An 18619-nucleotide genomic window follows, 5' to 3' on the forward strand; every position below is an offset into this window, starting at 1 on the left:
ATATATACGCATTGAAGTATTTTGATAGATATATCATTAGGTATATTCCTGTCATTTAATATAAATTTAATATTTATTTATTAAAAAAATATATTAACCGTTAAATGCATGATGGCAACCTTTTAATGTATGTACATATTCTAATCGGTCACATTGAATCAATGACATTAATATGAACGAAGCATCTGGAAAAAAAAATGACACTCATTTTTTTGGCATAATCTGTTCTAACGCCATTACAATAAAGGTGATATTGCTATAAATTCCCGATGCTTTTTGTCGGGTCTGCCGATGGCATAATTCATATTTTAATATCAATATCGCTCGCTCAAATGAACATTGACACTAGAAACACTGTTCTAACGCCATTACAATAAAGATGATATTGCTATAAATTCCCGATGCGTGATATCGCATAATGGAAATTGCGAAATTTTGTCACGTGACGTCTACCTATATATGTGCAAATGTCGCTATGCGCGAATTTACTTACTAGCTACTGTACTGAGTGCGTTGTCCATTAATAATGTCATTGCATTGAATGCTTAATAATATTATAATAGTAACACTTGTGAATAAAAACATCGCACATTTTTCATTGCAGAAAATTGCAAGTTTTTAAATAAAATTTCATTTACACAAAAAATATAAAGAATAATACATTTTGTTGCTGAGAGGCAACAGCGTGCAATTAAGGGTTAAATTCTACACATTGATTTTTTTTAAGTCAATAGTTAATTCGGATGCAACACTATTATTAAAACTACAAAAATAAATGAATAATTTTAAAACTTTTAAAATGTTTATTAATATAGGAATGTTTTAATAATATCACAAAAGATTAAGATTATATTATTAAATATGGCATTTTCAAAATCTTAAGCAAAAAATTAAGAGTGGCTTTATCACAGGACAGTGTGTGTTCCCTGTATTTCAATCTTCAAATGGGGTGGAAATCGTAAAATACAATATAATATAACATAATGCTTGTATACATTACGTATAGAATATGCTTCACTAGGTATGTATATTAAACGTGTATACATTGCAAAGAAAGACGAATCACTTCTCCACGACTGGCAGTTGTTTGATTTATGCACTTCCGTTTCGAAGTTTCATTTTACAAATTTGTATACAAACTCCACCATAAAAATGCAATGGGTATATTGTATATACATATACAGTACGCGTATGCACATCAAGTTTAGTGTAAGATTGTGAACGTAATTCAGGTATATTGTAAACAAAGGGTTGTTGTAATAGGCATAATCAAAGGTTTGCATTTTTATTGAAATCGGAATTTTTTGCCTGATGCAGGGCGAATTCACGGGAAAGAGAGGAAAGTGAGAAAGGGAAATTGCAAAGTATTATCATAATGTATTAAGATAGCGTGATATGCGAGGAGGCGTGTCTGGAAACTTGCACGTATGCAGTTCGCCGTATTACACTCCGTGGAATGTTGTATCGGAAATATATGTCCGTATATTAAAGACCGTCCAATCGCTTTTGGTTGTATAGTACTGACACATTACCTACGTGGTCACAGCCATGATTTATTCTGGATCGGAACCGTTTTCTCTTGTCAAGCCTATCAGGCACCATTAGCGAAGGGTGCAAGATTAGTAAATGCGCTCCCTAAAGACATAGACATTTTCAATGATTTACTTTGCATCTTGTTTTTCAAATAAAATTGTATGTTTTTTGTTTTAAAAAAATATATTTTACCACGTTTTTATTAGCTCGTATTCTTGTTTGTCCAGTACAATTTTTTTCTTGTTTGTTCAATACAAAACATGTTAAACTAACTTCTCGACTAGATAGACATCTGAAACTTTTAGAATATATCAGAACACGATGACAATGCATTTTTTAAATACTTTTAGCCATCTTTAAGCAGAATTGAATTCATTTTCAGTTAATTCTGTTTTGTATGGAAAGTTATTTCGGAAAAAAATGGTAAAAAGTAAAACACTATTATTGGTTGCTAAGGGGGTCCTAGAAACAAAATCATTAATATATACGTGCGTTACTATGGACATGAATATGAAATGTCAAAATGACATTTCAGTATTCTATATTTTTATACAGTATTTCTATCAAGTACAAAAAAAGTATTTATTAATACATAGAATTGTCAAGTTTATATTATTCAACAGAAAATTTAAAAACGTGGTATGTAAAAAGTTCTTTTTATCTTGTAATTATTTTTCCTATATTCTCTTCATCTCTCTTGTGAGGGTAATGTTTGACTTATAACGTAAATCTCATGTTGTGTATGTCTTGAATTTAGATTTGTTATGTCCACAATGTTTTGTATTATTAAATAAATAAATAAACATGTATGTCTAAATAAAACACGGTTCTTGTCGGCTTACACTTAACAGTAAGCCAGCAGCAAACAATTTTTGAAAAAATTCATGAATTTGCCAAAATCCACTATGAAATTAGAAATCATGTTAATATTGAATCTAATAAGATTGGAGACCGTATAGTATACGGTCATCTCTTTCCGATAGAAAGCTTAAGACGAACTGTGCCACAGTAAGATGGTTTACGTACAATTTACATGTAACCGTGAGGAGGTGCTCGATACTGGCCGTAGACAAGCCTAAAAAATAAAAAAGAATTTTTTATAATATGTAGGTATACCTACAAATAAGGATGGATTATAAAAACAACATAATATGTCAGTTTTTTTAATATATTAGATTTATATGTCATTTTGTTTTAAAACATGTTGTATAGGTATGTTATGCTCTCATTTACCATTCTTTAAAAAAAATACATGTCATGAGTTAAATTATTGTGTTAAAGTTTCTTTGATTCTAGCAAAAAATATCATTTGACAAAAGAGTTTCTATAAATTCATAATATTATTTAAGTGAAATGACATCTGTGTGTTACATAATTTTCTGATAGGTAACTTCAAAAGTTATAATGATTATTATTTCTCATTGAAAAAAAGCACATATTGTGTAGTATCACATTTCAAATTATATTATTAATTATATAATAATATTATTATTATGTGCAATAGGTAGGTATATACAATGGTACATTCTCAAATCTTGTAAATTATTCATTGAATAAAATAAATAGTTTATTAAATTATTAGCAAGTCTACATAGGTGCATTATAAATAACTAATTGATAATGGAGTGATCCGTGACGTCGGTTAGTAATTAAGGAATTAATAAAATTGATACATATCTTAATCGAATATACAAAAACCGATTGCCAATATTGTAACATAATTATTTGATGTAAGATATACTAGATAAAATCGTCGAAATTAAGTAAGATGCTCGTAAATTAATTGTAAAAGAACAGTGGCACGAATCCAGCGGTTACAGGTTCATGTCCCATCGGGTGTCATTTTTTTTTCTTTCTAAAAAAGATTGTTTGGTAAGTACTGTTCGGTTATGAGGAATACAGCGGAAAACGCATTTTGAAAATACCCGGTATACTGGATTATTTGTTAGTTTGGGTTAGTTTCGGTTAGGTGAGGTTGGGTTAGGTTTGGTTAAGTTAGGTTAGGTTAACCTAATAAATAATCTATTTTCAAAGTGTGTTTGCCGCTGTATTCCTGATAACCGAACAGTACCGATTTTTCTAGTGGGTAATTAATTAATATTTATGAGATGTTTTCAAATGTTATAAAACAGTTAAAATGGAAAATTTTTGTTATAAATCCGAAGACTTTGATTCAAAATAGAAATAAAAATATATAAGCCTGCGATAAAATACTTTAGGTAAACATGTTTATAGTATTATTTATGTAATATAAGTTTATTGAATAGGTACTCAGATCATTATAATAGAGGAAAGACGATAATAATTCGTGTCAATAAAACGATAAATGAAATTGACATGTCACACAACAGTGTTTAGTCTCATCTGCCCATGAAAATCATAAATAAAAAGATTAGGGAGAATTTTCTAGATAAAAAACAACGTTAGACAGGTGAAAGGAAACTGAAAGGTGAGATGGAATGAGGGCGAATGAGTTAATGAGCGGTCGAGTGAGAAAAGTGCTGTCACTAACAGAGTAGCGTCCAGTATTTTTTTTTTGGTTTTTGGAGTGGAAAACACACATAAGGTAGACATACGTGCAGCGGCGATTCTCTTTAATGCAGATATCGTAATTGATTCATCATAATATTTTAAAGGGGGGAGGGGGGGCGAAACAGTTCAAACTGGTCATACAACAATTAATTATACAAAATTCTTAAAAAGATTCGTATTACCAAAAATTAAGTTTACAATATTACTGTTAATAATATCTTAGAGGCCCATAACATAACCAGCTCAATGAACCTATGAAATGAGCTAAATGAACGTAATCCTCAATAATAATTTGATAGGGAAAAGATACATCGTTATTTTTTTGGGTATGGGCTTACGTAGGGTTTTGATTTATACTTTTCCACTTATTAAAAACACGGATTCAGGGGCATTAAGTAACGTAAGTATATTCCGCTTGACAAGTAACAATTAATTAATAATAACATTTGTAAACGCACGCTTTGGCGCAAAAAGGTGGCAAATCGTATTTAGAGGCGACGTTCAAGGCTCAAATGTAGGTAACCGACTGACCGTACCTACTCTCGATCCTTCGTCTGCCCAGAAACAGATAACGGTAACTTTCTTTTTGTTTGTTTCGCTGTGCATCCTGGTCTAGCCTTGACTCATTTACAGTTACAATAATATTATCATTATATTCCCAAATATGTCGATTGGAGGATTTTTGATGGGAGATTTAGGCATTATGATATTTGGTATCATTTAGTAGTTGGAATTTATGGTATTGATTATATTTTTTTATCGTGGGGAGGCTCAAATCAGTTAGTTCGCTAAGTACCGAAACCCGTCTCTATATACACGAAATGTCTGTTAATTGCTATTTTATGTATTTGAGGATACGACTTATCCGTATAACAAGTGGTTTCCTGTTTGTATTATGCAGAAGCGTCAATTGAAAATTGGGTGGACTTGAGTGTCTTTATGTTAATTAACTGTGATATTAGGAAATGTCAAGATATGACGATGGATCTAAAGAAATGTCGCAGCCTATGTTTAATGTGCTCTGATGCTGGGGTATTATAGTGCGTTAGTAGTATATTAAGTTAAGGTGACAGAGTGGTTACATGGAAATTGTACGTATTACATCTCAACGTAGCACAGTTCGCCGTGGCTTTCTTATCGGAAAAAGATAGCCGTGTACCATACGGTCATCTCTAGAGCACCGAGATGAAAAAAATACGAGTTGTTGGTGAAGCTTTGCAGACAATTAATAATGTTCCAATTTTATTAGATCCTAACCTAACCTAACAAATAATCCAGTATATTGGCTATTTAAAAAAATTGTTTGCCACTGGCTTCCTGTAAAAAGACAAGAACCGTGTTTTATTTAGACACGAATGTTATCTCAGTACTATACGACCCAAAGAGGATGGAAGGTCTTTAATATACGACCATATATTTCTGATACAATACTTTAAGGTGAAGTGTGATACAGCGAATTGTATACGTACAAATTTCCGGACACGGACATAGTTTGGAGACTAATTTACCGCGAACAGTTGGGTCAAAATTAGATGATAATTTAACGTCAATTTGGATGACGATTATGGATAATATACCAAATTAACGTAAACATCTGGACTTTGGAGGCATAAGGTCTTACAGGAGGTCATTATGCTAGTGATGGTGGTGATTGCAATGATGATGATGATGTGAACGTTAAGTTATGCCTACCATCCAGAATGTAGGCGTTTAAATGGTATGCGTCAAATATTAATATATTAATAGGTGCAATTTCGGTAACGACGCCGCTGGTCGTACTTAGACGAAGGGTTGGTATTTTTCCGGGCATTTTCCTAATTAGTTTTTCCGAGCGCCGCGACGCCGACGGGTGATATCTTGATGAAGGTCTTCTGACATAAAACATTTTTCGGCGTGATAATTTATCAATTTGCCTGATGCGAGCTCGCAATTTTCATCTCTTTTAGGGTTTGGCTAAGTATCTTTTCGTATTGCATTTTTATAACATCTTAGTGGTATTTTATACAAAGAATCTAACGAATGCAAGTTACTACATTACAATCAGGGAAAGATTAATAATTATTGTAACGACTAACTTTTTAAATGAACCAGTTAACACACTTATTATTACACTTTAAAATATTTAGTCATAAATAATATGTACACAATTATTATATAACACCCAACATCAGTTTAATCTTAGTGGATAATATTATTCTGTACAATATAAAATAGTGTTATCGATTTTCACGTAAAGTTATATCAATTAAACTAACAGTATAATGGGACTGCTGCAAAAAATGTTGGTAAATCTGTGATTTCGGTATTTAGAGTTAACAACGGATTATGTGTATATATATAAATATTTATACCAGCATAAAAATTCTAGGTTATCCGAAATAATATAGAACATGCATATAAAGTACCAAGAAATTAGCATTATGACTGATTTTAGAGAGCATCTCAAACTATCAAATTGCAATTACTTCATAATATTATGATTTTGGCAGAAACACCATGAATATTCTAATAATAATTTAGTATTAACCAGGAGAAGTTTAGCTTGAATAAGACATTCAATTGTTTGAAAACACTTCTTCTTTTATCTGTTATGTATTTATCAGAAGTATTTTCAAATTATATACATAGGTTAAATAAAATAATGTTACGTTGTTAGAGTAACTATGAATTGCCTTGTGTTAATAAAAAAGAATAAGGACGTCACCATTATTGGCGGCTTTAGGCCCGAAAAAGTAGTAGGTCAATTTGAATATATTATTATTTTAATTTGCTTTTCGTTGTATACATAAAAGACGTATTGAAAATTGGCTTTTTATACATTATAGAAGAGCTAGAAATTGTGATAGGTAGATACTTACATACATTTACATTTTTCACATCGCCAACCATCGTTAACCGAAATTGGACAAAACACGTTATATTTTTTTTGTAAATTAGGTCAACTTGCCACGTCGCCGACGCCGCAAAACTTCTCAAAAATGTTATGAATTACTAAAAACCAAACTTTTTGTGTCTATCTATTATAATTACTGTACCAAATACTATCTATACTTTATTAATACGATACTGTACTAGGTACCTACTGTACGACCAGGGAACTCAGAAATAATTATTTTCTGTGTGTACAACGATATAAAATATGTCTTTCTTTAATTTTCGGCAATGACTGAGATGAAGCCTAATGGTGCAGCAAAGTAATATGAAGAAAAAAATGCTTTGAGCTTTCTCTCTGTCTCACATATGAAAAAGAGAGAGAGAGAAATATAAAATATTTCCGGCAGATTGTAAATTGACCCAAGTGCACTGCGACGAGAAGTTGGACGTTGCGTGCGAGACTTGTGTGTATTGTAACTACATACACATACATAATATGCATTAGCGTGCATCTAACGTTGACGATTTAGCGTAGTCGATAGGTAATAACAATTATTACTAGCTGATATTTGCTAGCCTGTCTTGCTGGTAATAATTATAATCGACATTGTATAGATATTTTTGGAGGGTCAATGACCATTTGACCTAAAGGGCCAGCCGCCATTGGTTACCATGGATAATCCTACTTAGTAGCAACGATATTAAAAAAATATGTTTATATTATTTCTGGTGGTTGAAATATTTTACCGTTGAAAAGAATTTGTTTATTAAACAAATGTCTGGCCGTCTAAAAAAATACAATAGTTATTTTGATGAAATTGTCAGACAGATAGCTTTTATAATGGCCATAAAATATAATAAAAAGTAATGAAAAAATGTATTAAGAATTTTTTCAACCTTGTATAACATTGTACGTGCGTCTCATTTGTTGTAATAAAATAACTAAACGTAGTGGTCAAAAAAAATCAATGGTACTAGAAAAAAATGATTCAAGTAAGTTACGTATACTAAAATATTGTCGCAAATAAAATTAACACATGACGGCACCCAAATAGTTGGCCATTCGATTCTTTTTTGAATATTTTTTATCAGAAAAGGATTATCAAGGTACCTACTCTTTTAAAGAACAAAAAACTCCATGGCAAGTGGTCCGTGAACTAGGCAACCCTCCATGAAAGTTTATAAACGTTTAACTTGTTTTATAAATGTTGTATAACAGATTGAATTAATGACAATTATGTTAGTAATTAATGAGCTTTGATTTTCACAACGTTTTTATTAGCTCGTATTCTTGTTTGTCCGGTGGTTGTTTGTCCAGTAAAAATGTTGCAATCGATTTTTAACTAACTTCCCGACTAGCTAGACATTTGAAACTTTTAAAATATATCAGAACACGATGCCAATGCATTTTTTTAATACTTTTAGCCATCTTTAAGCAGAATTGATTTCATTTTCAGTCAATTCTGTTTTGTATGGAAAGTTATTTCAGAAAAATCCGTAAAAATTACTAGTTATTATTGGTTGCTAAGGGGGTGGTCCTAGCAACTAAATTATTGATATATACGTGCGTTACTATGGAAATCAAAATGAAATGTCAAAATGACATTATTTCAGTATTCTATATTTGCTTGTTTGTTTGTTTTTTATTTACTTCATATTATCAAGTACAAGTTTGAGCATATTTAGCATAATAATTCAATAGAAAATTTAGAAACGTTGTATATAAAAAGTTCTTTTTATCTTGTAATTATTTCACTGCGCTCATGGAGACGCCATTGCAAAGGAAAATCGTACATTCAGTTTAGGCTAACCTAAAATCTCATTGGCTGATTACCAATCTGTAATAATTAATTAGTCGACACCTTATTGGCTGCAAAGCGTTTAATACAAATTCATTGACTAATTAACGCCCCACATTGCTTTCCAAAGTGAAAAGCTTGTTTTATAATCTGGATAATATATGGTAAATCAATACAGTAGTAATATTAAATTTTACGATATGCTACGTTTTAATAAGTGAAGCTTTATTGCTAGAATTTTGTTATAATAGAAAATTCCGTCACTAAAGTCACCAAAATTTCAATATTAATAATGTATACTATACCATTTGCGGCATGAAAATAGAAATAAAAAAAAATGATGGAGTATTACTTTTTTGCGTAACTACGTCCAAAAATATTATGAAATCGAAGGTAGAAAAAAGCTATCAATTAAGGCTACACTTCAGCTGGGGCACGGTCTAAAACGATCGTGACTACGCGACGCAAAGATTGTGCAAACGACGCGTGCAGAACAAAACATAATTTGTCATAAAAATTCAACATGTGTCCATTTAATGTTATTTTTGTAAATTTCATGAATTTATAATCTCTGGCTAATATTGTACACTCAATTTGTGGGAGATAGGTAGATATGCATATTTTTTGTATTTCCTAGTATAGTATAATTTAATAACTTTATGACTGGTTTGAACAATTTGGAGGGCACATTTTAATTTTCCTGACGAATTGGTTGCATAATTTGTCATAAAAATTTAATGTTATGTTTATTGTTCTATTAGCAGTGGCAAAGGGTGGAGGTAGGCTGTTAAAATCCGCCATAAATAGTGCACACTAAACTTTGTCAGTCAAACGTATATGTTTTTATTGAAATAAGACTACAATTTACATATGGTATTGGTTAGTTTTTTAAAATTCAATTAAACCCAGCGAAGTCAAGCCATAATAGATAATAGTCAAAAAATACTCATCTATCTATAAAATATCTAAAATCATGCAATTAAATCATACATAACTTTGGATATTTTATAGATAGAATAATAATTCTTATCTATTATAGTTTGGCGTAAGCAGGGCTTAATGAATTAACAAAATGAACCAACAATATGTGTAATATGTATTCTTAATCCAACGAAAACAAATGAGTATGAATGAAAACGTGTGCACAATTTTGTCGTATCGCCTAAAATATACAAATACTATTATGGTTTGGTTTAGGTAGGGCTTAATTGATTTTTAAAAACTAACCAATACCATCTGTAAATTGTAATCTTATTTCAATAAAAACATACACGTTTGACTGACTAAGTTTAATGTACACTATTTATGGCGGATCTTAACAGCCTACCTCCACCCTTCGCCACTGTCTATTAGTAATAATATATTCATTGACATATTTTCTTTTTAAAGTGAATGGGAAATGTTTTTTGGTCATCTTTACACGATTTAAGAATTAATTCCCCCGACGCCATCACAAAACAAATTGACGAGTTCACAGCTCGACTATCGCTCTCCGATTGGCAGCGAGCATTCACTGAAATATGCTCTTAAATTGATTGCAAGTAGTAGTGCAGATTATTTTTGGCAAATATTACTGAGTTATAACTCTGAGATTTATTTACCAAGGCCGTACTTAGGAAAAAAAATCTTTACATAGTTGATAAAAGCCTATTTTTTGTTGATACAATGAAATATTATTTCGACGAAAACTCACTAATAATAATATGTAAGTAACAGTGGCGTGCGGTCCATAGAAGCATAATTTATGTGACAAACGAAATAAATATTTTTAGAATATCAATCATATACCTATACCTAAAATGAGTTATTGGCGGAATATAATTATATTACACACATCTGGCTGACTTTCGATATACCCGAAAATCGTAAATTTTACATTGGAAAGGGGCTTTAAAAATGGGGTGACTTTCAAATCCGGATATGTCCAACATTAGAGACCACAAAACAGATTAATTACAAATAAAATTTCGATAGGCTATAACCCCAATACACTACATATTGACGTAGCGTTTTGAATGTGTGAGTGTCCTAGGAAAATGAGCCACACATTATAGACGTGTAATAGTGTGTGTTGCAACCTTCAAATATACAAATATTGAATGAGCGTCACTGCACAAACCGAGATCAGTTGTCAGAACGAAGGACAAGCATATTCTGATACGTGTTTAAGTTTATTCCCATTCTTCCACACATGACATAGTTTGCCTGTTACTCCACTCCCGTTATATATTTCAGTTTCCATTATTTCTGAGTTTCCTGGGGTATATATATGAGCAGTGGGAAATAATAGTGGTAACAAGAATTAAATTTACCTTATGTAACTCGTGCGCAGTAGGAAAAATCGAAATCTGTACAGTTTCAAGGTTAATTATTTGTTTAACACCACTAAAGCAAAAAAAGTAGAAAATTATATTAAATGAGTTATGGCAGTGGTTACCAAACTTTGCGTTACTACGCCTCCCTTTTAAAACAATCTAATCTTGGCGCCCCCCCTTTATTTCATTATTACATTTTTACACAAAGTGCTTTTTTTCTACTAAACGGGCTCGATATATGAATTTCATTGCATCTAATGCAGAAAATTCCATTTCGCATAAATGGTAGCAGTACCTACTTGCATTGCTTTTCTTGACAAAGTATTATATTATTCTTCAGTTCGATTCAACCAAAATTGAACAAAGGTTTTCGTTTCCATATATCTATTTTTATTAGACAGAAAATACACTATAAATAATTAAAAAATAAAATTCTACATTATGAATTATCATCAATCACACATACCACACAATCACATCAAATTGTATCACACAGACACATAGGTATATTATAACACGTTAATACTCTGTAACTGAAACAGCACCGCAGGCGACTTTTTTTACTGATGGAACGAATTTGTGGTCTATGTTTATCTCACTTATGTGGTATAATAAAATTAGTCTCCATATTATTTTCATACAGGTTTGCAAACAACCTAACTTTTATAGGACTGCTTTGTTATGTAGTTTATAGCTAGCTGCCATTTTATAAACTATGCACTTGCAAATTGCAAACCTGTGGCTATATTTATAACCTGTGTTAAACTTTTCACGCCTCGCTTTGCAATAGTCCGCGCCTCCCCAGGGAGGCGCGCCCCCCAGTTTGGAAATCGCTGAGTTATGGTGATTGTTTCTGAGTTCCCCGATAGAGACATCCCCATTTCAGCCAATGATGTAAACGTATAGCCACAGTATGAATGTATTTAAAACTAGTATGTATAATGTGCAGATCATTTATATTTAAAAAATATATATCTCTATATATATAAAAATCTCGTGTCACGATGTTTGTGGTCGAACTCTGAATTTTTTTATGTATATTTGTTAGGTATGAGAATAGGTCATCAAGTATATTTCATACCTCCAGGTGATTAGGGTATCTCTATCCAGAAAAATTTTCTTTTATTTTTTTGACATTTTTTTTTTGTATTTTTTTTATTATTTGGCATAAAAAAATACATATAACCCCAAATTTGTACCCTCCTATTCCCACCCTCCCATTTTTTAATCGCGATTTTATTATTTTTGTATGAACAAATTTAACCGTCGTTCGTATTTCAAACAGAACGAAATTATTTATGTTGTTGAATGACAGATGGCGCTACGTCCGAGAAGAATTCAAGAGAAGCGTCGCGTCATTTTGACATTTCATTCGGCATATCACAACGCAGTGCGTGCAAAATTTTGTACGATTTATTTTAATTTATCTATTTTTATGTGCGTGTATTACAGTGCACAATGCCAGCAAGACGCAAGGGGGGCCATTTGGGCCGTCGAACGAATAAAGCAACAAACATGCGAAATAGTAGAGCAGAAAGAACAGACGAACAAATCCTACAAGATAACAAAAACGTGCGTGTAAGCATGTCGCAATTGCGTGCATCCCAATCACAAGAGACACGAGCTGAACGAAATCAACAACGACAATTGGAACGGAGCCAAGCGCGCCGGTTCGTAGTTAACACACGCAGAGCAAATGACCGACAACGCCAACAAGTACATCGAACATTTACATCCACTTCGTTCCTTCGTCTCGCATTCGAGTACGAGCCAGATATTGAATATTCCGCTCATCCGAAAATGCTGATTGGTGCTATAGACAAAGAATGTCCCCATTGTCATGCGCTCAAATTCAAACATGACTCAGCCGGGATGTGTTGCGCATCAGGAAAAGTGCAACTACCAGAAATTGAGATACCACCAGAACCATTGAACGGCTTGCTCATCGGCACGGTTCCAGATTCAAACCTGTTCCTGAAGTCCATTCACACATTCAATCCATGCTTCCAAATGACTTCGTTCGGAGCAACAGAAATAGTTCACAATACTGCGGCAAATGGTCAACAATTCCATTCTACGTTCAAAATCAAAGGCCAAGTATACCACAAAGTAGGCTCATTGCTGCCAATGCCAAACGAACCACATAATTTTTTACAAATCTACTTCATGGGCGGTGAGGACTACAATAGCCTCAATTCGCCTAATGCAAGGCGCATTGTCGGCGAACTGGACGCCCTGTTGAATGAGCACAATGAATTATTGAAATTCTTCAAAGCACACATGCACGAATTGCAAAGTGACAATCACGCTATTGTCATCAATCCTGATAAAACACCAGCTGGAGAGCACGTGCGTCGATTCAATGCGACTGTTGTTGACGACATTGCTGGAATCATGGTTGGCGACCGCACATCGACGCGAGAAATCGTGATTCGAAGAAGAAACAATAATCTGGAGTTCATCGCTGACACACACCGTTCATTCGACGCTCTCCAATATCCGCTAATTTTCTGGAAGGGACAAGACGGATATTGCATAAACATTAAACAACGAGATCCTGTCACAGGTAATTCATTCATTATGAACATCATTACTCATTTTGAATTGAGAAAATGAATGGTTAATGTTTTTTTGTTTTTATCGGTGTTCATCGTCTACAGCACTCTATTTCTTTTTCTGTCATAGATCCCATCCCCACACTTACGATACATTCGTTATTTTTTATTTAACAACCAAAATATTCAGTAGAAATAATTTATATGGCAGAACAACGTTTGCCGGGTCAGCTAGTATATATATATTATATATGTCTATGACATCATTGCGAGCAAATCGAATTATAGAAAAGTTCATTTAATATCTGAACGGTAAGTGGTGGACACGTTCTGTTTTGATTGTACTGAAGTATCTCCAATGCATTATCGTAATGGTAACAGTAGGTATAAGCATTCATCACATTTGTCTTTTACCCTAGTTGAATATCACTGGTTTAGATAAAATAAGGGCTAGGTTAGGTGTGGGGCCAGTCCGATCGGTACGTGCTCAGATTTTTTCACCGAAAAAGTTGCAAGCCGGAAGTCTGGTCACGTCGAAATATAACATTGGTGTCATTTCGGGCCAATGGTGCATTTCTCATAATATTATATTATTGAGGAGGTCAGCTGATATATTGTGAATGTTTCAGAATAGCGTACATAATATTATTAGGTATTGATGGATTGAAATTTATTTCACTTTTCGAACATAATATTATATAAGTTCACGTCTAACAAACTTTTGGTATCATCATGTATAATAATGCAACATTTGTATCTTTTCTTTATTACATTTTTTAAATATTATTAATTCATTGTGTAGGTATAGCTATCAGCAATCGATTTGTATGCTTGTCTCAAACTTGATACTCACTATTGATTTAGGGTAGCGACATAATAAATTATGGTTTGATTGTATTTAATTATATTTACCCGTGTAAGCAGACCTATTTTACCACGTTTTTCTTAGCTCGTATTCTTGTTTATCCAGTACAAATCTTGCAATTGATTTTTAACTAACTTCCCGACTAGCTAGACATTTGAAACTTTTAGAATATATCAGAACACGATGCCTTTGCATTTTTTTAATACTTTTAGTCACCTTTAAGTAGAATTGAATTCATTTTCAGTTAATTCTGTTTTGTATGAAAAGTTATTTCGGAAGAAATCCGTAATCCAATCCACTATTATTGGTTGCTATGGGGGTGGTCCTAGAAACTAAATTATTAATATGTACGTGCGTAACTATGGAAATCAAAATGACATGTTTGTTTGTCGCAAAATAGCAAAAAAATGATTTGTTGATAATTGCCTTATTTGTCCTAAATTAGTAATACATTGAATTAATTGTCAAGTTTATATGATTCAACAGAAAACTTAAAAACGTGGCATATAAAAAGTTCTTTTTACCTTGTTATTATTTTATAATACACAATACATAAATCAGTATATTGTCACCAATTGAGTATTTTGCAAACAGTTTTCATGAATTTATAATCTCTGGGTAATTTTGTACACTCAATTTGTGAGAAATAGGTAGATACGCATATTTTTTGTATTTCCTAGTATAGTATAATTTAATAACTTTATGACTGGTTTGAACAATTTGGAGGGCACATTTTAATTTTCCTGACGAACTGGTTGCGTAATTTGCATAAAAAATTGCTTTAGTAAAGATGATCACTTTATTTTGTCATTATTTTTCCTATAATATAATATATTATGTCTTGGTAGACTTATTGAAATCAGCTGACAGGTATTAATTAGCCACTTTGTTTTTACAGTTGTATTTTTCATTCGATAAACATTTCATGTAACAACTAGTTAAAATCGTCGTAATTAACTAAGATGCCCGTAGCTTAATTGGAAAAGCATACTGGCGCGAATCCAGCACATACAGGTTCAAGTCGGGTGTCATATTTTTTTCTATAAAATGATTTTCAATAAATAGAATGTTACATTCTCAAATCTTGTGTCTTATTCGTTGAATAAAAAAATAGTTTATTGAATGTGGGAATGTTGTAAATTAATTTGTTATGGTTGCTATAATTTCTACGTTTGTGAGCAGGTCTGCATTAAAAAAATATATGCTTTAATATTAGAGTTATGTAACGAACCTCATATTGCACGTTTTTATATTCATCATTGTTGAGAATCATGTCAGCGAATAAATGCTACTTTGGCCTGTTAAGACATTGTAAGTCCCGCATACAATCTCGTCGAACTAAAAGCACTCTTTACAAGACACTTATAAAGCCAGTGCTCACCTACGCATCGGAAACCTGGACATTAACTCTGCGAAATGAACGAGCCCTGAACATCTTTGAAAGAAAAATTCTTCGTCGTATATGGACCGATTAGGGATGGTACCAATTGGAGGAGAAGATATAATGCTGAGCTCTACGGGCTGTACGAAGATTGCAGCGCAGTTCAATCAATTAGGATTGGGAGACTGCGATGGCTAGGTTATGTGCACCGTATGAATGACAATGAACCGGCAAAGAAAGTGATGTCCAGCAATCCAATAGGACGTAGAAGAAGAGGGAGGCCAATGATTCGCTGGTTGGATGGAGCTGCCAGAGACTGCCGTATTCTGGGGGTACCAAATTGGAAAGTGGCCACACTGGATAGGGACAGGTCGAGGGAGCTGTTGGAGGAGGCCAGGACCCACACCGGGTTGTCGCGCCCCTGATGATGATGATGAGAATCGTGCCTCCTTTTAAATGTGATAAGTCTCTTCAGCAATCCCTCAAAAAGTATACATTTTTTTCAGAAATTCCTTACCAAATTTGGATAATTTGTTTATGAATTCAAATATTCATTTTAGTTATATTGTGCTGTAAGTGATTCAAAAGAACAATTTTCAAAGTCATATACTTAATATAATAGAGCAATTTTATAAATAACATAATTTATGTTAAGTATAAAAACTATTAGTAAATAGTTTAGTTTCTCTCTGGGTAAAAATTTTTATTCTTTTTTTTTTTTAAAGATCACTCAACTATCAAAGAAGTTTCAAACGAATATTAAAAAAAAACCTAAGCATTTGTATAGTTTTGTTTCAAAAGGATTCTGAAATTACATTTTTACCTTTTGAAATCCTTTGAATCTTCTCATCTTTGAACTAACAACTATAGAGTATGCCTATATATTTAGAAAATGATAAATTCATATCATATTGTAATATTTAGCGAGATAATTGCGTTCATAAAAACAATTGAAATTTAAATTTTGTAGCTAGTTTTTTTTTTGTTCAACAGACTTTATGCTGTGATATGTCAAGCATGTTTAAATTTAAGAGAATACTTTGATCTACTATCCAGCATCAAAACTGGAGACTACAAACTGCAATACACTTTACTATTGACATATATCAACGTTAACTGAACTAAATTGATAACAGATTATAGTTACTTTCATAAAAAATGAAAAGTTTGTAATACACCAATTTATAAATAAGCTTAGTCTACGTCCGGCCTATCTATGTAAATAATTAACGCAATCAATCTTCTCTCAGACAGTTATAGCTACATATTTTGTATTACAACATGAATGTTTTAGTTTTGGTACAAGTCGAAAATGTTTTGTATTCGAAATTGTAAATGTGTGTAGTAATTAATAAAACATTACCATCCATTCATAACAAATAAATTTTTCAACGTTTTGACAATATTTACTTAGTTTATGGAATTGCCTGATTGAGTTGATCTAAAAATTGTGATTGCGGTTTTCGATAGATATTGGCGATGATAGTGTTTTCTACAAACGAATCTGTAATGCGAAATGACTTGCAGCTAATTTAATCATTCGTATAATTAATTTTTTTTTGTTTTTAGCTTAACTTTCATATATTTAGGCATAGTCTTCAAGAGTACTTTATTTAAGTTTTGTAGTATTATACTGTCAAGTTAATAATTTCAATACATATACCTAATTTGAAAACACCTACTAGAAAAATATGATGCCAAGCGGGAATCGAACCTGCATCCACTGGATTCGCGACAATGTGCTTTACCAATTGAGTAACATGGTTTCTATCTAATTACGACAAAATTAACTAGTAGTATATACATCTGCGGGTCTATTCTATACACAAGGCTGCTTTCGGTCCACTACGGCAGATGAATACGGTACGAAAGTATCGAATTATTAACACTCATTGTAACAATTACAATAATTTAGTTATAATTGTTACAATAAGTAGGTACTATGTTTTAACAGCACCTCTATTGGTTGTGATAAATTTTAGACTGAGATACACAGTTTTGACAGTTCAGACAGTTAACTTATTGCCTAAAACGTCCCGTTTTATCTTGCATTTTTTTCACCATCTGTTGGATATTAGATGAGTATTGTGAGAACTCGGTCAGCTTCGGACAATCCTAAAAGTATCGATCATGTTGGAACATTTCTTACTCTTCACCATTCTTCAATAGGTATAAAGATGCAGATACACACAAATAATTTCAACCAAATCAACAGCCTCAAGGCTTCCGTTACCGTGGCCGGCTGTCCCTCACCCTGCAGCGGTGTTACAAAAGTGATCTACGCACTACAGGTCTGATATGGCAGGGACGTGAAAGTTGGTGATGGACACAGGGAAGTGTCGCGAACTTTTGCTTATCCTATGCCCCAATGATAGGGAGTAACAGGGCGAAATAAGAATAAAATATGAGTGAAAATTTTACTACTAGGAACTTCCAAAATGATTCTTCTCTTGCGTGGGCCTTAGGAAGTAATATATAATTTTCGAGAGATTGTTTGGTCAATGAATATTGTTCACTAATTACAGCGACTGAAATATATGTGTAAATTAGATTTGAATTAAAATGGAATTTTTTCTAAATATAAAATTCACCAACTTTTATTTTCTGAGCCAAACTCAACCACAACAGAATTAGAATAAATGAGTTCGGTACTGTGATGGCAGACGTTTATAACTACTGTTTTATCACTCTTTTACTTTTCTTCCATAATATGTTTCAAATTGTACATTCTTTGATGTGGCAAAATATTAGAGCTGCAACTTTAT

This window comes from Rhyacophila brunnea, unplaced genomic scaffold, assembly GCF_057557595.1.
Source record: "Rhyacophila brunnea isolate RB1 unplaced genomic scaffold, BYU_Rbru_1.0 scaffold_20, whole genome shotgun sequence".
Taxonomy (NCBI): domain Eukaryota; kingdom Metazoa; phylum Arthropoda; class Insecta; order Trichoptera; family Rhyacophilidae; genus Rhyacophila; species Rhyacophila brunnea.